The following is a 25945-nucleotide window of genomic DNA, read 5'->3' on the forward strand; positions in this document are numbered from 1 at the left end:
CCTCTTTGCTTACAGGATCCTCCTTAATATTTTTTGCAGGGCTAGCTTGCTGGTCACATATTCTTTCAGTTCTGTCTGTTCTGGAAGCTCTTTATCTCTCTCTCCTTCCATTATGAATGACAGCTTTGCTGGATAATGTATTCTTGGCTGCATGGTTTTCTCACTTAGTACCCTGAATATTTCATGCCAGCCCTCTCTGGCTTGCCAGGTCTCTGTGGATAGGTCTGCTTTTAATCTAATATTTTCCCACTGAATGTTAGGAATCTCTTGTCTTAACTGCTTTCAGGATTTTTTCTTAATCTCTGAAATTTGCTAGCTTCACTATTACATATCAAGGTGTTGATCAGTTTTTGTTGATTTTGAGAGGTGTCCTCTCTATCTCTTGGATATGAATGCCTGTTTCCTTCTCCAGATTAGGGAAGATCTCAGCTATGATTTGATCTAACAGATCTTTGGTTCTCTCTCTCTCTCTCTCTCAGTCTCTCTCTCTCTCCCCCAGAGGAATTCCAATAATACAGATGTTATTTTTTTTCAAACTATTACTGATTTCTTGGAGCCTCTCCTTGTGGGCTCTTAGTTGTTTTTCTCTCTTTTCCTCATCTTCCTTCCTTTTCATCAACTTGTTTTCTATGTCACTTATTCTCTCTTCTGCCTCCTTTACCCTAGCTGTTAGAGCATCCAGTTTAGACTTCATCTCAGTTAAAGTATTTTTAATTTTGGCCTGATTAGATCTCATTTCTACACTAAGACATTTTCTAGTCTTTTGTGCTTCTTTCAAGCCCAAGTAGCAACTTTATAATTGTAATCCTGAACTCTATCCCCAACATTTTACTTAAATCCATATCTATTACATCAGTGGCAGAGAGTATTACCTCTGGTTCTTTCTTTTGTGGTGCATTCTTCCTTTTCGTCATTTTGTCTAATGCAGAATGGCTATGCAAGTGAGCAGAGTCAAAAATATCTACCATGACCTAAGCAAAATACACACTAGACAATTCCAAAGAGGTCAGGGACCAGAACATAAAAAAAAGACAAAGAAAAAGAAAAACAATTTTTAAAAGGGGGGGAGGGAAATGGTGGGGGAGAGTGATAATAATCTCACAGAGTGCACCAAGACAATGATCCACTTGGTTTTGAGTGTATTTTGTTCTGTATGTTGGAAGGTACTAAATTCCAAAAGAAAAACTTATATATATACAAAAATAAAATCGAATACAGTGAAAGAAAGCCAAAAATGAAGAATATAACATGATTATAAAATATGAATGTGAAAAAAGAAAAAGCTTAAAAACAGAGTTGATAAAATATAATAGTTAAGATGGGATGAAAGTAAGAATATTGGAAAATTTTAACCTGAAAGATAAAGGAATCATAAGAAAAAACCTTGATTTCTATATACCATTTTTGCCTAGCCCTGGAGTTTTCCAGTGCTGCTTGGTCAGTAAACTTGCTTTTCCCCTCATCTTTCAGCTGGTCTCCTGGAAGAAGGTCCTACTGTGCTGATTCTCAGGTGTTTGTGCCCGGGTGGAGTTGCATCACTCCTACTGTGCTGATTCTCAGGTGTTTGTGCCCGGGTGGAGTTGCCAGGGGGCTGGGCTCAGTGTCAACTGTTTGCCCTGTGAGGTCTTTGTTCCCTGACGGCTTTCCATGCCTCTCTTGCGGGCAAAAGGAAAAAAATGACAGCACCCCAGCCCTGGCCCAGAGCTGAGAGATCCCAGTGTGTGCCAAACTCTGCAGACTCCTATGGTGCCCACTCACTAAGATCCTCCTAGGAGGAAGTTGGGTGGGGCACATTGATTTGTGCAATTTGTGGGGCTGGCATGGAGAGCTTTTGTAGCCTGTGTAACCACCCACTCTGCCCTTCTCAGAGGAAGTGAAGGGTTACCCCACTTCTGTCCATTGCAGGGCCCTGACATGGAGAGCATTAACCTGGGGGGAGTGTGTACTCACTTCACCTCTCCCAGAAGAAGGTGGATGGTTGCCCTATTCCTGTCCTTTGCAGGGACCCAACAAGGATAGCAGTCACCTCATCTGTCTGTGGTTTATGATTTATGGCACAACAAGCTGAGCCTTTTCCCATGCTCACTAACCTTTTAGGTCAATTCCCCACTCCAGTGCTTGGGAGCTCTGCCCGTTCAGGCACCCCTGTTCTTTCTGTTTCTCAGGGAATATTGATACCCCACTGTCCCTCCTGTGATTATTCCCTGTTTCACAAACGAGCACCTTTCAGGCAAGAAAGTCTTGCCCAGGAGCAGATTTCTTAAGGTCCTGATTTTGAGCTCCAGGTCTGTATCACTTTCCTGCAGCTGGCTTACAAAGACTCCCTCCCCTTGCCATTTATCTTCCAATATATCCCCTCCATTTCTCTTCTCCACACTCCTACCTTGCAAAAAATGGTCACTTTTCTATTTGTAGAGTTCCAACCATTCTTTCTTTACATCTCAGGCTGAATTCATAGGTGTTCAGGGTGGTTTGATAGTTATCTAGCTAAATTTAGGGAATCAGATGAAATGAGGACCCCAACTCTTCTGCCAACTTGTCCCTCTCTGAATCGCTAAATTCTACTTCTGAAACTAGTATTACACTATATGCTAATTAACTAGAATTTAAATAAAAACTTAAAACATAAAAAATTTCCAAAACATTATTAAAAGAGGCAATACCTAAGTTTGGGCTTCCTTGTAGCCTCTAAAGAGATAATGGCCTCTCTTTCATGGCCAAAATAACCCAGAAGTTGTCCATTGTCTTGGGAATTACCAGCTCTACTCCATGTGGAGATATGAATTCCTCAGGGAAAGTTGAAAAAAATTAACCATACTCTTTAGAAAATTTTGGCAAAATTTTGCAAGAAACTCATGAAAGTTGGTTTGAGTTCCTTCCCATAGCCCTGCTGAGAATAAGAATGGCACTGAAGGGTAGCATTAAACTAAGGCCTTTTGAGTTAATTTATAGAAGGCCCTTTTTATCCACTACCACATGGTTCAATGAGGAAACTAATCAAGTCCTAAAGTATTCTGTCCATCTGAGCAAAGTACAATGGGCCATATAAGAATATGGGAATAAGGTGTTTCCATCTCCAATAAATTATAGCTATTCTGGGACTATAGCACCAGGGACTAAAAAATGGAAGCTGGGATCTCCAGAAGAGCAATTTAGACCCAAATGGGAAGGATCCTATCAAGTTTTACTTAGTACCCCCACAGTTGTAAAACTAAAGGAAGTAACAAGCTGGGTGCACTTACTGTCTATTGTGAGCCCCACAGGATCCAATAGAAGAGACACACACCTATACCAGCAAACCTGTAGAAAACCTATAGTTGCTGCTTTGAAGGATGAGTAGGTAAAGGATCAATGAAGCTTTTAAAGTAATTTATTTTTCTGGGGTTTCTCCCTACATAGTTATCTCTAGGAAAACCAGATGACCCCAACTCATTTTTGCAGTGGGCTCAACATTATGCAGAGAGCTTATAGAAAAGTTCTTGCTGGATTTGTGGCTTCCTCCCTTGGTGGATTTCTCCACTACAAGGTATGGATTGGCATTATTTATACCAATATAAAAAAGATATGATAGGGGCACCTGGGTGGCTCAGTTGGTTAAGCACTTGCCTTCAACTCAGGTCATGATCCCAGGGTCCTGGTATCTAGCCCCAAGTTTTGCTCCCTGCCCATCAGGGAGCCTGCTTCTCCCTCTCCCTCTGCCCTCCACTCATGCTCTCTCTCACACTCTCTGTCTCAAATAAATAAAATCTTTTGAAAAAGATATGATATACCAGCCAGATGCCAACACATATAGAGAAATCTCTAATATTAATAAAAATGTTTCTTTTTGGCCCATGATAAATACTACATGGAATTCTCCAGACCATAAAAGAGCTTTGTTATATCCTTAGATAATTAAAATAATGACTCAATATGCCAATTCCAAAATTTATTTTCTTTTTAAAGATTTTATTTATTCGAGAGAGAGAGAGAGAAAAAAAAGAGAGAGAGGCAGAGAGACAGAAGCAGGCTCCATGCAGGGAGACTGACGTGGGACTCAATCCCAGGTCTTCAAGATTAGGCCCTGGGCTGAAGGCAGCGCTAAACTGCTGAGCTACCCGGGCTGCCCTGCCAATTCCAAAATTAATGATAAAAAAGCCTTGTGGGGAACAGCTAAACCCAATAATATGGGATATACTAAGGATGGCTATTTTCAAATTTATGTGGCTTACTCCTACTGTAGGTAAAGTAAATCAAAAGGCCCTTTTGTGTTGGGAACAAAAGAATCATACTTGTGATACCAGTTGTAATAGTACTCATGAATTAGAATGGCTTTCCCCAGAAACTTGCATCCATACTATTGTTTTATGAGCAACCGATTGGTTTGCTACCAATCGGGTGAGATGACCAGGCATCAGATCACTAGCACAGTGGAACTCAATGGCTATGTGGGACCTATTTGTGGCCATGGCTAACCCCTGGATGGATAGAGCACTGTACCCTAGGTTATCCCTGGGTGCAGGGAGATGGAATAAAGAAATATTTATGTTGCAAATTATCCCCATCTACTTTATCAGTGGATGTGGTCAGTCTTTCATTTGTATGATAACCTGCTAACTATTTTTATGCCCAAAATGAGAATAGAAAACAGGATCAGGCATGTGGAGGCCCTAATGAACAATACCAGACAAGCCTTTAATGATACTATACTTGGGTTCTCCTTGTTAACCTCTGAAGTTGCACTAATGAGAAAGCCTATATTATAAAACAGGATGGCCTTGGAGATAACAGGAAGTCAAGGAGGAACTTCTGCATTATTAAGACTGAGTGTTGTGTATATATATCCCAGAAAGCTCAGCTAATGTAGCCAAAGGTTTAACAGACATGCTTTTTTTTTATATATATTGGAGTTCAATTTGCCAACATATAGCATAACACCCAGTGCTCATCCCGCCAAGTGTCCCCCTCAGTGCCCATCACCCAGTCACCCCAACCCCCCGCCCACCTCCCTTTCCACCACCCCTTATTCATTTCACAGAGTTAGGTCAGACATGCATATCTAAATTAAAGCAATGTCTGATTCCTCTAGTTCCCTCAATATTTGAATTTCTTCCTGGTTTAGCAAATATGGATGGTCATGGTGGAAAAAAACTTTTTACTAGTAATAATAATAATTATGCTAGGTCCTCTTTTTTGTTCTAGGGGCTATTATTTCTGCATATTCTGCATAACTATATTTGACAAATTAGCTGAATGGGTGCTCTCTAGGAAGCATCCTAGTCCTATGATGAGGTCTCATGCACACCTCTAAGTCAGTCTACACTAGGACCCTTCATTTATCAGGTAGCTCAGGATTCTTATGTCTCTCAACAGGCAGGGTCTACAATCCCTTGAAGAAGTTACAGAAGATGAGACCTTCACACTCCTTAAGAATAAGGATGATAAAAATCCCAGGGTGGGGGGTGGGTAGATGAGTTAGGGAAACAGAAAGGGTTCCATAAAGAACTGTTTTTTTTTCTCCTTAACTGCTTCTTTCTGTTCTTGCTATGACCTGTATCCTGCATTATACATACTTATAGTACTGATTATGTATGTCCTTGTAAAGGTCAAGGGGTTTAATGATTTCTTTGGAGTCTTCTAGCACAATAGATAACATCTAAGGAGTGAATGGGCTCTTTCCATAATCTGGCTATTGTTGATGATGCTGCTATAAACATCAGGGTGCATGTACCCTCTCAAATTCATATTTTTGTATCATTTAAATACAAATACCTAGTAGTGCAATTGCTAGGTCTTAAGGACAGTTCCATGTTTGACTTTTTTGAAGAAACTCCATACTGTGTTCCTGAGTGGCTACACCAGTTTGCATCTCACCAATAGTGTAAGAGGGTTCCCCTTTCTCTATATCCTCACCAATACCTGTTGATTCTTGTGTAAATTTTAGCCATTCTGACAGGTGTGAGGTGATCTCTCTTTGTAGTTTTCATATGTATTTCCCTGATGATGAGTGATGTTGAATATCTTTTCATATGTCTGTTAGCCCTCTGGATATCTTCTTGGGAAAAATGTGTACTCATATCCTCTGTCCACTTCTTTTTTTGTATGAATTATATAATATTGAATATTTAGTTAAGCTAAATATCTTTTTAAAATTTTATTTTATTTAAATTCAATTAATTAACATAGAATGTATTATTAGTTTCAGAAGTAGAGTTCAGTGTTTCGTCAGTTACATATAACACCCAGTGCTCATTATATCACATGTATCCTAAACGCCCATCACCCAATTACCCCATCGCCCTACCAACCTCTCCTCCAGCAACCCTCAGTTTGTTTTCTATAGTTAAGAGTCTCCTATGGTTTGTCTCCCTCTCTGATATTTTCTTATTTTATTTCCCCCATCCCTTTCTCTATGATTCTGTTTTGTTTCTTAAATTCTACATATGAGTGAAATCATACGATAATTGTCTTTCTCTGACTAACTTTTTTTGTATATTTTTTATTTTTTTATTTTTTTTTTAAATTTATTTATAATAGTCACAGAGAGAGAGAGAGAGAGGCAGAGACACAGGCTGAGGAAGAAGCAGGCTCCATGCACCGGGAGCCTGATGTGGGATTCGATCCCGGGTCTCCAGGATCGCGCCCTAGGCCAAAGGCAGGCGCCAAACCGTTGCGCCACCCAGGGATCCCTGTATATTTTTTAATTGGCGTTCGGTTTGCCAACATATAGTATAACACCCAGTGCTCATCCCTTAGCACCCAGTACTAACCCCCTCAGTGCCCATCACCCAGTCACGCCATCCCCCCGCCCACTTCTCCTTCTACTACCCCTTGCTAGTTTCCCAGAGTTAGGAGTCTCTCATGTTTTGTCACTGTTTTGTCACCCTCTCTGATTTTTCCCACTCATTTTCTCTCCTTTACCATATGATCCCTTTCACTATTTTTTATATTCCCCATATGATTGACTTATTTTGCTTAACATAATGCCCTCTAGCTCCATCCACATCGTTGCAAATGATAAGATTTTATTCTGATGGCTGAGTAATGTTTGATTGTATATATATGCCACATCTTCTTTATCCATTCATCTGTCGATTGACATCTGGGCTCTTTCCATAGTTTGGCTATTGTGGACATTGCTACTATAAACATTGGAGTGCAGGTGCCCCTTCAGATCATTATGTCTGTACCCTTTGGGTAAATATCTAGTAGTGCAATTGCTGGGGTGTAGCGTAGCTCTATTTTTAAATTTTTGAGGAGCCTCCATAATGTTTTCCACAGTGGCTGCACCAGTTTGCATTCCTACCAACAGTGCAAGAGAGTTACCCTTTCTCCACATCCTTGCCAACACTTGCTGTTTCTTGTGTGTGTGTTTTTTTTAATTTAGCCATTCTGAAAGGTGTGAGGTGATATCTCATTGTAGTTTGATTTGAATTTCTCTGATGGCAAGAGATGAAGAACATTCTTTCATATATCTGTTGGCCATCTGTATGTCTTCATTGGAAAAAATCTCTATTCATATATTCTGCCCATTTTTTTAATTGGGAGTATTTGGTTTTTGGGTGTTGAGTATTATCAGTTCTTCATAGATTTTGGAAACTAACCCTTTATTGGATATGTCATTTGCAAATATCTTCTCCCATTCCATAGGCTGCCTTTTAGCTTTGTAGATTGTTTCCTTTGGTGTGCAGAAGCTTTTTGTTTTGATGTTGTCCCAATATTTTACTTTTGGTTTTGTTTCCATTGCCTCAGGAGATATATCTTGAAAAGTCAATGAGGTTACTGCCTGTGTTCTCTTATAGGATTTTTCTGTTTTTAGGTTTCAGATTTAGACTTTTAATCCATTTTGAATTTATTTTTGTGTATGGTTTAAGAAAGTGGTCTAGTTTTATTCTTTTGTATGTGGCTATCCAGTTTTCCCCAATACTGTTTGTTGAAGAGACTGTTGGTTTTGCATTGGATATTGGATATTCTTTCCTGCTTTGTTCAAGATTAATTGACCACATAATTGCAGTTTTCTTTCTGTGCCCTCTATTATGTTCCATTGATCTATGTGCCTATTTATGTACCAGTACTATGCTGTTTTAATTACTGCAGGTTTGAAATATAATTTGAAGTCCAGAATTGTGGTGCCTACAGCTTTGCTTTTCTTTTTCAAGGTTGCTTTGGCTCTTTGGGTCTTCTGTTTGTGGTTCAAAGCAAATTAGAATCGTTTGTTCTTATTCTGTGAAAATGCTGTTGGTATTTTGATAAGGATTACAATAATGTGTAGATTGTTTGGGCATTTTAATATTTGTTATTCCAATCCATGACCATAGTATGTCTTTCTATTTCTTTGTATCACCTTCAATTTCTTTCTTGTTTCTATATTGTCTATTTCTGCTCTAATCTCTGTCATTTCCCTTCTTCTGCTGGCTTTAGGCTTTATTTGCTGTTCCTTTTCTAGCTCCTTGAGGCGTAAGGTTAGGTTGTTTGAGACTTTTCTTGCTTCTCAAGGTAGGCCTGTATTGCAATATACTTCCATCTTATGTCTGCCTTTGCTACATCCCAAAGGTTTTGGACTGTCATGTTTTCATTTTAATTTGCTTCTGTGTATTTTTGAAAATTCTTCTCTAATGTCCTGGTTAACCCATTCATTCTTTAGTAGGGTTTTCTTTAACCTCCATGTATTTGTAGCCTTCCAAAATTTTTTCTTGTAGTTGACTTCAAGTTTCATAGCATTGTGGTCTGAAAATATGAATGGTATGATATCATTATTTTCATACTTGTTGAGGCCTGATTTATTATAACCCAGTATGTGATCTATTCTGGAGGATGTTCCATGTGCACTTGAAAAGAATGTGTATTCTCCTGCTTTAGGGTGAAGTGTTCTGAGTATCTTTTAAGTACATCTGGTCCAGTGTGTCTTTCAAAGCCATTTTTTAGTTTGTTGGTTTTCTGCTTAGATCATCTGTCCATTGCTGTAAGTGGGGTATTAAAGTCCCCTATTGCTATTATTATCAATGAGTTTCTTTATGTTCCTTATTAATAGATTTATATATTTGAGTGCTCCCAAGTTAGGGGCACAAATATTTACAATTGTTAGTTCTTTTTTAAAAAAAGATTTTTTATTTATCCATTTGAGAAAGAGAGAGAGAGAGAGAGAGAGCATAAGGGGGGAGCATCAGAGGGAGAGGGAGAAGCAGACTCCCTGCTGAGCAGGGTGCCTGATATGTCACTTAATCCCAGGACGCTGGGATCATGACTTGAACTGAAGGCAGATGGTTCACCAACTGAGCCACCTACAAACCCACAGTTGTTAGTTTTTGATGGATAGTCCCCTTAATTATGATGTAGTGTCCTTAGTCTCTTGTTACAGTCCTTGGTTTAAAATCTAGATTGTCTGATATACGTTAAGTATGGCTACTCCAGCTTTCTTTTGATATTCATTAGCATGACTGATGGTTCTCCATCTCCTCACTTTCAATCTATAGATGTCTTTAGGCAGCATATAAATGGGTCTTGTTTTTTAATTCATCCTGATACTCTATGTTTTTTGATTAGAGCATTTAGTCCATTTACATTCATAGTGATTATTGGAAGGTATGAATTTAGTGCCATTGTGTTACTTGTAGAATTGGTGTTTCTGATGATGTTCTCTCTTCCTTTCTAGTCTTTGTTATTTTTGGTCTTTTTTTTTTCTCCACTCAAGGAGTCCTCCTTAAAATTTCTTACAGGAGTGATTTAGTGGTCACAAACCCCTTTAGTTTTTGTTTGTCTGGGAAACTCTTTATCTCTCCTTTTTTCCTGAATGACAGTCTTGCTGGATAAAGAATTTTTGCTGCATATTTTCCCAGTTCAGCACATTAAATATTTCTTTCCACTTCTTTCTGATCTGCAGTATGTCAGTGGACAGATCTGCTGTGAATCTGGTCTGTCTCCCCTTGTAGGTTAAGGACTTTTTTCCTTGCTGCTTTCAGGATTTTTACCTTGTCTGTATTTTGTGAATTTGACTGATATAAATTGGAAATGTTCAGATTTTGTTGAATTTAGAACAGAATAAAATCCATTTATGAAACACCCACAACTAACATCATCCTTAATGGAGAAAACCTTAGAGCTTTCGTCCTAAGGTCAAGAATGAGACAAGGATGTCCTCTCTCACCACTTCTATTCAAGATAGTACTGAAAGTCCTAGCCATAATCAGATGGCAAATAGAAATATAAGGCACTCAAATCAGTAAGGAAAAATAAAACTCTATTTTCAGATGAATTGTACTAAATATAGAAAACCCAAGACTCCACAAAAAATTGCTAGAATTCATACACGAGTTCAGCAAAGTTGTAGGATACAAAATCAAATTACAGAAATTTGTTGCACTTCTATACACTAATAATGAGGCAGTAGAAAGAGAAATTAAAAAACAATCCCTTCTATAACTGCACAATATAGATAATAAGATATCTAGGAATAAACCTAACCAAAGATGTGAAAGATCTATATTGTGCAAAGTATAAAACACTGATGAAAGAAATTGAAGATGGGGTAGGAGTTAAGATGGTGGAGGATTAGGGGGACTCTAAGCTTGTCTCATTCCTCAAATACAGTTAGATAGTTGTCAAACCATTCTGAACACTAAAGAAATCAATCAGAGATCTGAGAGAACAAAAGCTTCAAGTCTACAAGTAGAAAAGTGACCACCTTTTGGAAGGTAGGAGGTGCAGGCACTTGAATTCAGGGAGATACAGCTATGGATATGGTGGCAGATAGGGAGACTGTTTACGGAGGTTACTGCAAAGTTTAATAAGCAGCAGAGTGCAAAATTGGAACTTTTAGTATTCTGCCACCATGGAGGATGTGCCTGGCTTAAAAGTGCTTTCATGGCAAAGTGGAACAGAATTCTAGGAGTGACTCCATGGTCTGAGGATCCCCTAGGTCACAAGAAGAATGGGTGGTGCCTAAGTATTCCAACTTTTCCAGGCATGGGAGCATGGAAGCCAGGTGAGAACAGTGAGTCTAGGTGTTGGCTTTTTGCTGTTTTGCCAAAGTGTCCTGTGGCCACTTCCCTGGGACAGGCCAGAAATTGGGAGAGTGTGGAGAGACCCTCTCAGGCAGAACAGCATGGGTCACACCGTAGGAGTCCCCAAAATTTGGAGTTTTGAAACTCAGTTGCATGCCTGAGATAAAAAGCTTGGCTACAGGCAGGGTGAACACAGGGTTGTAATGGAAACCAGAGACACAAGAGTGATTTCCCTTCTGTGAGGGCTCACTGAAGAGTAGCGGGGTGCAAAATGTCAGTTCCAAGGCTAGAGAGCCGGATTTTGCTATATTCATCCCATCTATCAGGGAGGAAAGCCTTGTGGGAGCAAAACAGTGCCACCTAGTGGAGTCTAGACCCGCTTACACCAAGCCCTGGCTCCCTGCACCCTGGAGGCTCATTTCCACTAGGGCAAGTCCACCTGAGAATCAGCAAAACAGGCCCCTCTCCCAGAAGACCATCACAAACAACTCCCTTGCACAAAGGTTCCTGCTCGTAGAGGGCTGCAGAGCTTCAGCTCTAGGGTAAAATCGTATCTAGCTTCTTCGTGGGTTTATTCTTTATTTTCTTCTTATTATTTTTCATATATTTTCTTACTTTTTCAATTCTTTTAAAAATTTTTATTATTTTTTTCTCATTTTTATTTTTTTAAACATTTTATTTATTCATGAGAGACACACAGAGAGAGGCAGAGACACAGGCAGAGGGAGAAGCAGACTCCCTGTGGGAAGCCTGACATGGGACTCAATCTGGGATTGTGACCTGAGCCGAAGGCAGCCATTCAACCATTGAGCAACCCGGGCGACCCTGTCTTGCTGCTTTTGAAGTTTTTTCTTCATCACTCTATTTTGCCAGTTTAATTACAATATGTCTTGGTGTACATCTGGTTTTGTTGATTTTCTTGGGGGTTCTGTGTGTGCTGGATCTGGATATCTGTTCCGTCTCCCAGATTCAGGAAGGTCTTAGTTATTATTTCCTGAAATAAATTTTCTACCCACTTCTCTGTCTCTTCTTCTTCTGTGACTCCTATCATATAAATGTTATTATGTTTGATGGAGTCACTGTGCTCCGTAAGTCTATTTTCAGTTTGCATAATTCTTTTTTCTCTTTTTTTCTGCTTATTGCTTTCCATTACTCCGCGATGTGTTCTATACTTTTCTCAAGTCCAGAAATCTTTTTTAAAAAGATTTATTTATTTATTCATTTATTTATTCATGAGAGACACACACACACACAGAGAGGCAGAGATATAGGCAGAGGGAGAAGCAGGTTTCATACAGGGAGCCCGACGTGGGACTCAATCCTGAATCCTGGGATCACGCCCTGAGCCGAAGGCAGACACTCAACTGCTGAGCCACCCAGGCATCCTGAGAGAGTATGTTTGTCATCATTACTTTAAATTCTCTAACAGGCATGTTACTTATATCTGTTTCACTTAGATCTCAGGCTATGCCCCTGTCTTGTTCTTTCATTTGGAGTGCATTTCTCTATCTTCTTGCTTTGTCTAAGTCTCTGTGCCTGTTTCTCTGTGTTAGGAAAGTCAGTTACATATTCTGTTCTTGAGGGTATTGGCCTTATGAAGATGAGTTCTTGTAATGCCCACTGTTCTGTATGGTGTCCTGTTTTCCAGGGCCTGGCACTTCCAGCAGTGTTCTCCGTTTTTGTCCTGCTACTCTATTCTTCAGGCGGGTTGTCAACAGAGGATCTCTTAGCCTGTTGTGGCCAGTGTTTGGTCCTTGGCCTGAATGTAACACCTTTTAACTAGGTGTGGTCTGTTTGTGAAATGTGACCTGTTGTCACCACTGCTAGTAATGAGGCTCCCCAAAACTCCATCAAGAGATGCAGTGTTAGCAGCAGTTCTATTGTTCTGTGTCTGTTTTGTGACAGTGCTCTACTGTTTTGATTACTACAGCTTCGTAGTATGTCTTGAAACTCGGATTGTGATACCTCCAGTTTTTTTTTAAAGATTTATTTATTTATTCATGAGAGATACACACACACAGAGGGGCAGAGACACTGGCAGAGGGAGAAGCAGGCTCCATGCAGGGAGCCCGACGCGGGACTCAATCCCGGGTCTCCAGGATCACGCCCTGGGCCGAAGGCAGGCGCCAAACTGCTGAGCCACCCAGGGATCCCCAACCGCTGAGCTACCCAGGGATCCCCCAGTTTTGTTCTTTTTTAAGATTGCTTTGTCTTTTGGGGATCTCTTGTGACTCCATACAAATTTTGGAATGATTTGTTTTAGTTATGTGAGAAATGCTGTTGATATTTGCTAGAGATTGCATTACATCTGTAGATTGCTTTGGGTAGTATAGAAATTTTAACAACGTGTGTTTTCTCAATCCATGAGCATGGACTATCCTTCCATTTGTGCCATCTTCAATTTCTTTCATCATTGTTTTATAGTTTTCAGAGTATAGGTCTTTAACCTCCTTGGTTAAGTTTATTCCTAGGTATTTACTATTTTGGTGCAATTGTAAATGGGATTGTTTTCTTAATTTCTCTTTCTGCTGCTTTACTATTAGTGTATAGAAATGCAAGAGATTTCTGTTTGTTGAGGATGTATGACCATGTGTCCTGTGACTTTGCTGAATTCATTTATTAGTTCTAGTAGTTTTTTGGTGGAGTCTGCCAGGTTTTCTATATACAGTATCATGTCAACTGCAAATAGTGACCATTTTACTTCTTCCTTACAAATTTGGATGACTTTTATTATTTTCTTCTCTAATTGCTGTGGCTAGGACTTTCAATACTATGTTGAATAAGAGTGTCAAGAGTGGAAATCTTTGTCTTGTTTCTTTTTAAACTAAACTAAATTAAATTAAATTAAATTAATTTATTCATGAGAGACACACAGAAAGAGGCAGAGACATAAGCAGAGGGAGAAGCAGGCTCTTCGCAGGGAGCCCAATGTGGGATACAATCTCTGCACCCGGGATCACGCCTTGAGCCAAAGGCAGACAAACGCTGAGCCACCCAGGCGTCCCAGTCTTGTTTCTGATCTTAGAGGAAAAACTCTTGAGTTTTCCACTGAGTATGATGTTAGCTGTTGATTTTTCATCAGTGGCCTTTACTATGTTGAGGTATGTTCCCTTGAAACCTACTTTGTTGGATGTTGTATTTCATCAAATACTTTTTCCCCCATCTATTGAAATGATCACATTTTAAAATCCTTTCTCTCATTAATGTGATGTATCATGTTGATTCATTTGTGAATATTGAACCACCTTGCATCCCTGAAATAAATCTCTCTTGAACATGGTGAATGATTTTTTAAACACATTGTTGGATTTGGTTTACTAATATTTTATTGGTGAATTTTGCACATATGTTCATTAGGGGTATTAGCCTATAGTTTTTTGTTTTTTTTGTAGTGTCTTTGTCTCGTCTTGGTACCAGGGTAATGTTGGCCTCATAGAACGAATTTGGAAGCTTTCCTTCCTCTTCTATTTTTTGGAATATTTTGAGAATAGGTATTAACTCTTCTTTTATATTTGGTAGAATTCACCTGTGACACCATCTGGTCCTGGCCTTTTCTTTGGTGGGAGTTTTTTGATTACTAATTAAGTTTCATTACTAATAATCATTATGTTCAAATTTTCTATTTCTTCATAATTCAGTTTTGGGAAGTTATATGTTTCTAGGATGTCTGTTTTCTTTTTTTGTAGTATGTCCAATTTGTTGGCATATAACTTTACATAATATTCTCTTATAATCATTTATATTTCTCTAGTATCAGTTGTTATTTCCCTTCTTTCATTTGTGGTTTTATTTATTTGAGCTCTCTCTCTCTCTGTCTTTTGGATGAGTCTTAATAAAGGCTTATAAATTTTATTTATCTTCTCAAAGAACCAGCTCTGAGTTCTGTGATCTATTCTATTATTTTTAATCTCTATTTCATTTATATTTGTTGTCATAGTTATTGTTTTCTTTCTTCTACTAGGTTTGGATTTTGATTTTTCTTATAGCTCCAATTATATGGTCAATTAATATTTGACAAAGCAGGAAAGAATATCCAATGGAAAAAAGGCAGTCTCTTCAACAAATGGTGTTGGGAAACTTCATCAGCTACATGCAAAATAATGAAACTGGACCACTTTAATACACCATACACAAAAATAAATTCAAAATAGTTTAAAGACCTAAATATGAGACCTAAAAGCATAAAAATTCTAGAAGTGAACACAGGCAGTAACCTCTTTGACATTAGCTATAGTAACTTTTTATAGATATGTCACCTAAGGGAAAAGAAACAAAAGGAAAAATAAACTATTGGGACTATATCAAAATAAAAATCTTCTGCACAATGAAAGAAACGATCAACCAAACTAAAAAGTAATGTACAGAATTGGAGAAGATATTTCCAAAGGATATATCTGATAAAGGGTTAGTATCCAAAATGTATGAAGAATTTATAAAACTAAACACCCTAAAAGCAAATAATCCAATTTAAGAGGGCAGAAGACATGAAAATTTTGTTTTTAAATATTGTTGGTGCACAATGTTACTTTATTTTAAGGTGTACAGCTTAGTGATTTGATAAGTTTAACTATTATGTGTCTTGGTGTGGACCTCCTTTGGTTGATTTTGTTGAGGGATTTCTTTGTCTCCTGGATCTGGATGTCTGTTTCCTTGGACAGATTAGGGAGAAGTTTTCAGCTGTTATTTCTTCAGATAATTTTTTTACCGTATTTTCTCTCTTCTTTTTCTGATATCTCTGTAACACAAATGTTATTATGCTCAATGATGTCACTGAATTCCCTTAACCTATTCTTATTCTTTTTTCATTTTGCTATTCATCTTGGTTGGTTTCCATTATTCTGTCTTTTAGCTTGCTGATCCATTCTTCTGCTTCCTCTAGTCTATTATTCATCTCTCTAGTGTATTTTTAATTTCAGTTATTGAGTTCTCCATCTCTGTTTCTTTTTTAAATTTTCTTTGTTGAAGATCTCACTGGGATCCTGCACTTTTTTAAAAAAATGACTCCACTTATTTATTAATCAGAGACATAGAGAGAGAGGCAGAGACATAGGCAGACAGGCAGGTTCCCCACAGGAGCCCAATGCAGGACTCAATCCCAGGACCCCAGGATCATGACCAGAGCCAAAGACAGATGCTCAACCACCAAGCCACCCAGGTGCCCCGATATCCTGCACTCTTTTCTAAGGTCCAGTAAATATCTTTATGACTATTATTTGCATTCAATAGCTGGCTTATTTCTGTTTCATTTTGCTCTTTTGCTGTGATTTTGTCCTGTTCTTTCATTTGGAATACATTCCTCTGTTTCCTCATTTTGTCTAACTCTATGTGTTTGTTTCTATATATTAGGACAATCTTGTTTCCTGATCTTGAAATTAGTGGCCTTATGAAGAAGAGGTCCTGTAGTGTTCTGTAGTGCAATGTTTCCTGTTCACGAGAACCAGATACTTTAGGAGTGTCTTATGTATATTTTATGTGTCCTACTGTTGTGTTTGAGTTTTTGCCTTTGGTTCAGTTGCCTAACATGGCTCTCTTTGCTTGTTGTGGGCAGGTTTTGGTCCTTGTGCAGTTAAGGGCCCAGTCTGGGACCACCTTGGACTTGTAGTTTGATCAGACCAGATGCCTGTACTCAACCCATTTGTTAGGATTGCAATTGCATTGACCTGAAGGGCCATTTCCCTGTGTTGTCCCCTGAGATGATTTCATTGAGGGGGTGGGGGGCTGCAGTCAGACCAGATATCTGCTTCCTGTCTGTCAGAGTTGCAGTAGCTCTGAACTATAGGGCACTCTCTCCCCTGCTGGTCCATGTGAGGTTTTCTTTGGTGGGTGAGGCCAGCAGATCAGATGTCTGCCGCTAACCCACTGCTGGGGCTGCAGGTGAACATGTATGAGTGGTTATCTTCCTTTCCTCCAAGGGCAAGAGTCAAATTGCAATGGTACTGAACATTGTTGGGGCTGCTTGCAGAATGAGATGTGTCAGGCATCACTTTTGAGGGACTCCTGCTGAGTGGGGTGGGTTGGATGGGGCGAGTCCTCAGGAAAACACGGGAGCAGAGTGTGCTGTATTAGCAAGGTATGTTGGAAATGTTTGTGCTGGTTACCATAGGCATTCAGGTATCTCTGCTGGGGGGAGGGGGATAAATGACACCCTTCAGCTCTTTTGTTCTTGGAGAAATTTCCTAAAGATCCCTGCCCCTCCAGTGCACTTTATGAGGTTAGTGCCCCAGGTGCTTTTCAAACTGCTGTTTTTATGCTGTATCTCAGCAGGGATGTATGTTATCCCAGATCTTCAGGCTGGGAGACTCAGTTCCATATTGCCCTCTGGCTCTCCCAGAGCTCAGTCTACTGATATTTAATGTTCCTGGTGTTATGCTCCACTGACTATAAAAATTCATGTTGTTAAGCCCGTCTAGTTTGCAAAGCCAAGTGTTATGGGAACTCATCCTCTCAGTGCAGAACCACCATGTCTGGGGTTCCTGGTGTGGGGTCTGTAACTCTCTCTTCTCCATGCTTGTGGTGTCCCTCCTGTTTGTGGCTAGTTTCAGCTGTAGTTTGGTTCCCAACTGGGACTCTGCCCTTCCTCCCATTTTCAATGTGGCCTCTTCTCTGATTAACCATGGAGAATGTATTCTGTCAGGCTTTAGGTCATTTTCTTTGTTAGTTGCACTGATGTGGCTGTTATCTAAGTGTATTCATAGTTTGAGGTGAGCTTAGTATCATCCTACTCTGCTTAATCTTCTAAGAGTCCCTCTTATATCTTCTTGATAAATTTATTTTTAACCAATATATATTGTCGTTCTTTGCCTCTAGTAACAGTTTTTAAAATTTAAATTCAATTTAGCTAACATATACTTTATTACTAGTTTCAGTGGTAGAATTTGGTGATTCATCAGTTGCATATAACATATAGTTCTTATCACATCAAGTGCCCTCCTTAATGCCCATCATTCAGTTACCCCTGCCCCCCATCCCCTCCAGCAACTCTGTTTCCTCTCTTATGGTTTACTTCCTTTCTGTTTCCATCTTATTTTATTTTTCCTTCCATTCCATTATGTTCATCTGTTTTGTTTCTTAAATGAGTGAAATCATATAGTATTTATCTTTCTCTGACTGACTTATTTTGCTTAGCATAAGATCCTCTAGTTCCATCCACATCATTGCAGATGGCAAGATTTCATTCTTTTTGATAACTGAGTAATGTTCTATTGTATATATACCACATCTTCATTATCCATTCATCTGTCAATGGACATCTGGGCTTTTTCCATATTTTGTCTATTGTGGACATTGCTGTTATAAACATTGGGTGCATGTGCCCCTTCAAATCACTATTTTTTAATCTTTTGGATAAATACCTGGAAGTTCAGTTGCTGGGTCATAGGGTAGCTCTATTTTTAACTTTTTGAGGGACCCCCATACTGTTTTCCTGAGTGGCTGCACCAGACTGCATTCCCACCAACAGTGTATGAGGGTTCCCCTTTCTCCAATCCTTGCCAACATCTTTTGTTTCTGGAGTTGCTCACTTGAGCCATTCTGACCAGTGTGAGGTAGTATTTGATTGTGGTTTTGATTCGTATTTCCATGATGCCAAGTGATGTTGAGCATTTTTTCACGTTTATGTTTTCTTTGAGTAAATGTTTGTTCATGTCTTCTGCCCATTTCTTGACTGGATTATTTGTTTTTTGGGTGTTGAGTTTGATAAATTCTTTATAAGTTTTGGATACTAGCGCTTTATGTGATATGACATTTGAAAATATCTTCTCCCATCCCTAGGTAGCCTTGTAGTTTTGTTGACAGTTTCCTTTGCTTTGCAAAGCTTTTTATCTTAATGAAATACCAAGACTTCATTTTTGCTTTTGTTTCTCTTGCCTTTGGAGATGTATCTAGCAAAAAGTTACTGCAGCTGAGGTCAAAGAGTTTGTTGCCTGAATTCTTGTCGAGGATTTTGATAGATTCCTGTCTCCCATTTAGGTCTTTCATCCATTTTGAATTTATTTTCATGTATGGTGGAAGAAAGTGGTCCAGTTTCATTCTTCTGCATGTGGTTGTCCAATTTCCCCAACTCTATTTGTTGCAGAGACTGTTTTTTTTCCATTGGATGGATATTCTTTCCTGCTTTGTTGAAGATTAGTTGACCATAGAGTTGAAGGTCCATTTCTGGGCTCTCTATTCTGTTCCATTGATCTGTATGTCTGTTTTTGTGCCAGTACTACACTGTCTTGATGATTACAGCTTTGTAAGCATTGTGATGCCACCAGCTTTTGGTTTTCTTTTTCAACATTCCTTTGGCTATTTGGGGTCTTATCTGATTCCATACAAATTTTAGGATTGTTTGTTCCAGCTCTGTGAAAAATGTTGATGATATTTTGGTAGGGAATGCCTTGAATATGTAGATTGCTTTGGGTAGCATAGACATTTTAACAATATTTGTTCTAATACATGAGCATGAAATATTTTTTCCATTTTTTTGTGTCTTCCTCAATTTCTTTCATAAGTGTTCTGTAATTTTTAGAGTACAGATCCTTTACCTCTTAGGTTAGGTTTATTACTAGATGTCTTATGGTTTTTGGTGCAATTGTAAATGAGATCAATTCCTTGATTTCTCTTTCTTCTGCTTCATTGTTAGTGTATAGAAATGCAATGGAGTGCTCGCTTCGGCAGCACATATACTAAAATTGGAACGATACAGAGAAGATTAGCATGGCCCCTGCGCAAGGATGACACGCAAATTCGTGAAGCGTTCCATATTTTTTAAAAAAAAAAGAAATGCAATGGACTCCTGTGCATTGATTTTATATCCTATGAATTGCTGAATTCATGTATTAGTTCTAACAAGTTTTTGGTGAAGTCTTTTAGGTTTTCTACATCAAATATAGTTTTTGATTTAATGTCAATTTTTAATGTCCCATTCTTTTGTTTGCTATTTAACAAAGTATATTTTTCTATGCTTTCACTTTGAAGTCATTCGTGTCTTTTAATGAAAAGTGAGTCTCTTGAAAAAAATATATAGTTGGGTCATGTTTTTAAAATCTATTCTGGGGATCCCTGGGTGGCGCAGCGGTTTGGCGCCTGCCTTTGGCCCAGGGCGCGATCCTGGAGACCCGGGATCGAATCCCACACCGGGCTCCCGGTGCATGGAGCCTGCTTCTCCCTCTGCCTGTGTCTCTGCCTCTCTCTCTCTCTCTCTCTCTCTCTCTCTCTCTCTGTGACTATCATAAATAAATAAAAATTTAAAAAAATTAAAAAAAATCTATTCTGGGGGATCCCTGGGTGGCTTAGCGGTTTAGCGCCTGCCTGTGGCCCAGGGCCTGATCCTGGTAGTGCCGGGAGTGAGTCCCGCATCGGGCTACCTGCGTGGAGTCTGCTTCTCCCTTTGCCTGTGTCTCTGCCTCTCTCTCTCTCTCTGTCTCTCATGAGTAAATAAATAAAATATTAAAAAAATAAAATCTATTCTGTCAGTTTATGCTTTTTGATTGGAGTTTACTACATGTGCATTTAAAGTATTTACTCATAAAGAATGATTTGTATCTGCCAATTTCCTGATTGTTTTCTGAATGTGATACTATTTTTATCCTTCATTTCATACATTGCTGTTCTTTGAGTTTACTTGACTTTTTTGTTAATTGTTTTGATTCCCTCCTCATTTCTCACGTAATTTTCTCAAAATATTATTTGTGATTACCGGGTGGATTACATGTCCTAAATTTATTACATTCTAATTAAATTGATAGAAACTTAACTTTAATAACATGCAAAATTCTACTCCTATACAGCTCTGCTCTCTCCTTTTTTTAAGGATTTTTATTTAGTTATTCATGAGAAACACACAGAGAGAGGCAGAGATACAGGCAGAGGGAGAAGCAGGCTCCATGCAGGAAACCCCATGTTGGACTTGAGGATCACACCCTGGGCTGAAGGCAGATGCCCAACAACTGAGCCACCCAGGGATCCCTGTTCTCTCCTTTTATGTTATTCTTGGCACAGATTGCATTTTTATACACTATGTGACCAATTATATAGATATTTAATTACTTGATGTATTTGTTGTTTTTAAATCGTATAGAAAATAAAATGTGAATTTACAAAGCAAAATTAAAATGATGCTCATTTTTATATTTGTCCGTATATTTTTCTTTACTGGAGATCTTTATTTCTTTATATGGTTTTGAGTTGCTATCTAGTGTCCTTTTACTTCAATCTGAAGGACTCCTTCCCTTTTAGCATTTCTTATGGGGTGCTTCTAATAGCAATAATTTCTCTCAGTTTTTGTTTATCTGGGAATGTCTTAATTCCACCCTCATTTTTTCAATGGATAATTTTGGTGGATAGAAAGTTTTCAGTTGACAATTTTTTCTTTCAACATTTAAAGTACATTGTCCTAGTATGTTTTGGTCTCCATGAGTTGTTGAGAAATCAGCTGTTAATCTTTTGAGATGCATTTTATGTGACTAGTCTTACTGCTTTCAAGATTCTCTGTCTTTGTCTTTCAACAATTTGATTATAATGTGTTTTGGTGTGGATATCATTGGATATGGAGTTAGGGTTTCTTGGATTCATAGATTCATGTCTTTCCTGATGTTTGGGAAGTTTCTAGTTATAATTTTTTCAAATATTCTTTCATTCTCTATTCTTCTGGGATTCCCATAATATATATATGAATCAGAATGTTGGTGTACTACAGATCTTGTAAGATATGTTCACTTTCCTTATTATTTTTCCTTTCTACTTTCCAGATTCAATAATTTCAATTGTCCTATCTTCAAGGTCACTGATTCTTCTGTCTGCTTGGATCTGCTGTTTAATATCTCTAGTGAATTTGTCATTTTAGTTAGTATATATTTGGCTCCAAAATTTCTATATATATTCTTTTATACTTTCTTTTTGTTGATATTCTCATTTTTACTCATATATAATCATCCTAATTTCCTATAGTTTTCCTGTAATTATTTAAACATATTTAAGACAGTTGTTTTGAAGTATTTGGCTAATAAATGCCTGGACTTCCTTAGAGATGGTTTATATCCATTAAATCTATTCCTTTGAATGGGCCATACTCTTTTGTTTTTTTGTGTACATTGTGATTTTTCTTTGAAAACTGTATATTTAAATACCATAAGATGTTAATTCTGTAAAGTGGATTCTATCCAAATCCTTGAAGATTTTGCTGTTTTTAAAAATATTTTTGAAGGCTATAGTAGTCCATGTATTTAGTGACTTTCCCAAACTATTATTTATTATTATTATTATTATTATTATTATTATTATTATATTTGCACAAGTCCCTGTCCCTTAGTTTGTGTTCAGGTAGTGTTTTTATAGTTTTCCTTGAAAAAAAAAACCCCACAAAACTCCAAAACTAAAACAATTAAACAAAAACTCCACTTCCTCATCTCTGCAGAATCACTTTGTTTTGGGGCACTCCTTCAACACTTAGCCAGGCTTGAACTGAACCTAGAAATCAGCATGTGGCAAAAATTTAGGGTCTTCTCAAGACTTTTCTGAGCAAGTTTCTTGCATGAGGCATGTACTTGTCTTTCTAAAGTCTCCCATATACATGACTGCTTTTGAATGCCCTAATTTATCAGGGAAAATTTCACCAGCTTTTTATTCCATGTCTGGGATGTTCTTTTTTATGTTCCAATCATAATCTTTTATTGCAGGCCTCTGCATGTTGCTACTTTTGCTTGCATTGATTTTGAACAGTGTCTACTGCTTTTAAGGCTTGAATTCTGAGTTAGGTGAAACAGAGATGAGTGTTTTGTGGTCAGTCTTTCAGATAGTTCACAGGATGGTTAGATAATTATTGACAATAGTTTGCACATATGGTCTAGTCTGTTTCTTCCAGATCCATCAACTAGGTCCCACATGGGAATGTGGATTTACTTGTTTAAGACTACCAAAGCACTAGAGATGGTCTAGGGCAAGAAAAGTGAAAATACCACAAAGCTTTCTTAACATTTTTTAGTTGCCTTTTTCTTGATTCAGTAGTCCCTTGGTTATTGTAAACCTCTGACTGATTTCTAGAGTTCTGATGAAGCTGGTGAGTTTCTGCTTGGTTTTTAGTATTTCTGTAGGAGAATAACAGATTGGAGCTGCATACTTCACCCTTTTGCTGACATCCTGTCTCCACTACTTTTTATTTCCTTAATCTTCTCTATTCATTTTTTCCATTATACTTGTGATGACCCTAATATTATTTTGGATATATTTCTGGATTTATTTGTTGACTTGTTTATTGTCTATTTACCTTACTAGAATATCAGTTCCAGGAGTACAAGGACTATATTTGTCTTGTTTACCTTATGCCTACCATAGAAATATAGGATATATATGTATATGTATGTATGTGAGAGAGTGTGTGCACAAGTGGAGGGGAGAGGTAGAGGGAGAGGGACAAGTAGACTCCCCACTGAGCAGGACAGCCTGACTTGGCCCTTGATTCTAGGACCCTGGGATCATGACCTGAGCCAAAGGCAGATGCTTAGCCAACTGAGCCACCTAGATGCCTCAAATCTGGCACTATCTACTGCTAAGTGAATGAATATTCTGCCAGTGGTTCCCAATACTAGTTTGTCTTTGTCTTTTGTAACTAGTCTCATATAGCAGCAAGACAAGGTTTTTGCAAGTTTGCAGTGGAATTAAGAGAAAAAGGACACTTTAGTGAACTTGTGATAAACCAAATATATTTGCTTTTAAGTTGTCTTTTATATTATTTAGTTGCTAATTTGTGCAAAAAATGTAAAAATTTGCATTGAAGAGAAGATGGTAGCAGGGTAGGAGGACCATATATTTTGTATCATCCCATGAACACAACTAGGTAATTATGAAGTCATTCCCAATACCACCAAAATCAACCTGAAGATTGACAACAAAGGAAGCAAAAATATATGATGGAGAAATAATGGTTTCTTCAATAAATAGTGCTGAAAAAACTGGACAGCTACATGTAAAAGAATGAAATTAATCCATTTTCTAACATCACACACAAAAACAAACTCAACATGTAAGACTTGAAATCATAAAAAATCCTAGAAGAGAACATAGGCAGTAATTTCCTTGACATCAGGCATAGCAACATTAAAAAATATGTCTCAAACATATTTGAAAGCAGAATTAAACAATTGGGACTTGTCAAAATAAGAAGCTTTTGCACAATGAAGGAAATCAACAAGAACAACAAGAAAGGGAAGGCTACTGAATGGGAGAAGATGTTTAGAAACAATATTTCTGGTAAGGGGTTAATATTCAAAATTTATAAAAAACTTCTACAACTAATGCCAATCCCTCCAAAAAACAATTCAATTTAAAAATGAGCAGAAGGCTTTAATAGACATTTTCCCAAAGAAGATATATAGATGGCCAACAGACACATGAAAAGATGATCAACATCACTCATCAGGGAAATGCAAATTAAAGCCACAGTGAGATATTACACATGTCAGAATGGCTAAAATAAAAAACACAAGAAATAACAAATGTTGTTGAGGATGTAGAGATAAAGGAACCCTTGTGCATTGTTGGTTGGAACATAGATTGGTAACCCACTATAGAAAACAGTATGGAGATTTCTCAGAACATTGAAAATAGAATTACCATATTATTGAGTAATTCCACCCAAAATAATTTACCCAAAGAAAATAAAACACTAATTTGAAAAGATAGATACACCCCCATGCTTATTGCAGTGTTATTCACAATAGCCAAGATATGGATGCAACCTAAGTGTCTATTGATAGGCAAATGGATAAAGAAGATGTGGTATATGTATGCAATGGAATATTACACAGCCAGAAACAGGGATGAGATCTTATCATTGCAACAACATGGATAGATCTACAGGGTATTATTCTGAGTGAAACAAGTCAGTCAGAGAAAGACATGCTTTATGATTTTACTCACATGTAGAATCTAAAAAAACAAGACAAATGAATAATCAAACAAAAGGAAGAATCAGACCTATAAATATAGAGAACAATCTGATGGTTGCAAGAAGGGAGGGAATTGGATAGATGGGCTGAAATGGAATGGGAGATACAGGCTTCCAGCTATGGAATGAATAAATCAAAGGAATAAAAGGCATAGCATAGGAAATCTAGTCAATGGTATTGTAATAGTGTTGTGACAGAGGGTAGCTACATGTGTGGTGAGGCTATCACAATATATATAAACTTTTTTAATTAGCATGTCATACATCTGAAAGTAATGCAACATTGTGTGTCAACTATAGTCAAAAATTTTTTAAATAGACTCAAATATTTACACTATAAATGTCATCTAGCATTTGCTTCAAAGTAATCTGGGATGGCAAGTACACAAGGAAATGCATGTATAGATGTGAAGAGATTGGCCATGAATTGATAATTATTAAGCTGAGTGATGGGTGACACTTGGTGGTTCATTACTTATTATTCTCTCAACTCTTGTATATGTTAGAAATTTTTCATTATAAAAATTAAACTAATTTTTTTTTGCCTTAACTCTGAGATGATATAATTGTCCTTTCTTTTTGGAAATGATGGTGAGGAGAGGAAGTTATTTTTAGTTTCCCTCTTTGGCAATGTTTAATCTGTGTCTTAAAATTTTCTAAAGAGTTATTTTTTTAGAGCAGTTTTAAGTTTACAGCAAACCTGAAAGGAAGATACAGAGTTCCCTTTTCTCCTATATGTTCATAGCTTCCTCCATTATTATCATCCTACACCAGAGTGATACATTTGTTTCAATTACTGAACCTATATCAACACATCATTATCCCCCAAAGTCCATATTTTGCATTAGGGTTCACACTTGGTGTTATACAGAATATATTTACTGCCCTAAAAATCCTCTGTGCTCTGCCTATTTATTGCTTCCTCTCTTCTAACCTCTGGCAAACACTGATCTCTTCATTGTCTCCACAGTTCTGCTTTTTCTGGAATGTCATATAGTTGAAATAATGCATTATATAGCCTTTTTCAGATCTGGCTTCTTTG

At 37.8% G+C, this 25945-nt stretch overlaps 1 non-coding gene and 1 pseudogene across 1 annotated transcript; one reads left to right on the forward strand and one right to left on the reverse strand.

The window, feature by feature from the left end:
• LOC121482519 overlaps window positions 1-25945 on the reverse strand; it is a 119531-nt pseudogene that overhangs the window by 8901 nt on the left and 84685 nt on the right.
• Window positions 19622-19728, forward strand: LOC121483752. The gene has a single exon (XR_005985842.1). It is a non-coding gene; the product is annotated as a U6 spliceosomal RNA (small nuclear RNA).

Source organism: Vulpes lagopus, chromosome X (genome assembly GCF_018345385.1).
Source record: "Vulpes lagopus strain Blue_001 chromosome X, ASM1834538v1, whole genome shotgun sequence".
Classification (NCBI taxonomy): Eukaryota; Metazoa; Chordata; class Mammalia; order Carnivora; family Canidae; genus Vulpes; species Vulpes lagopus.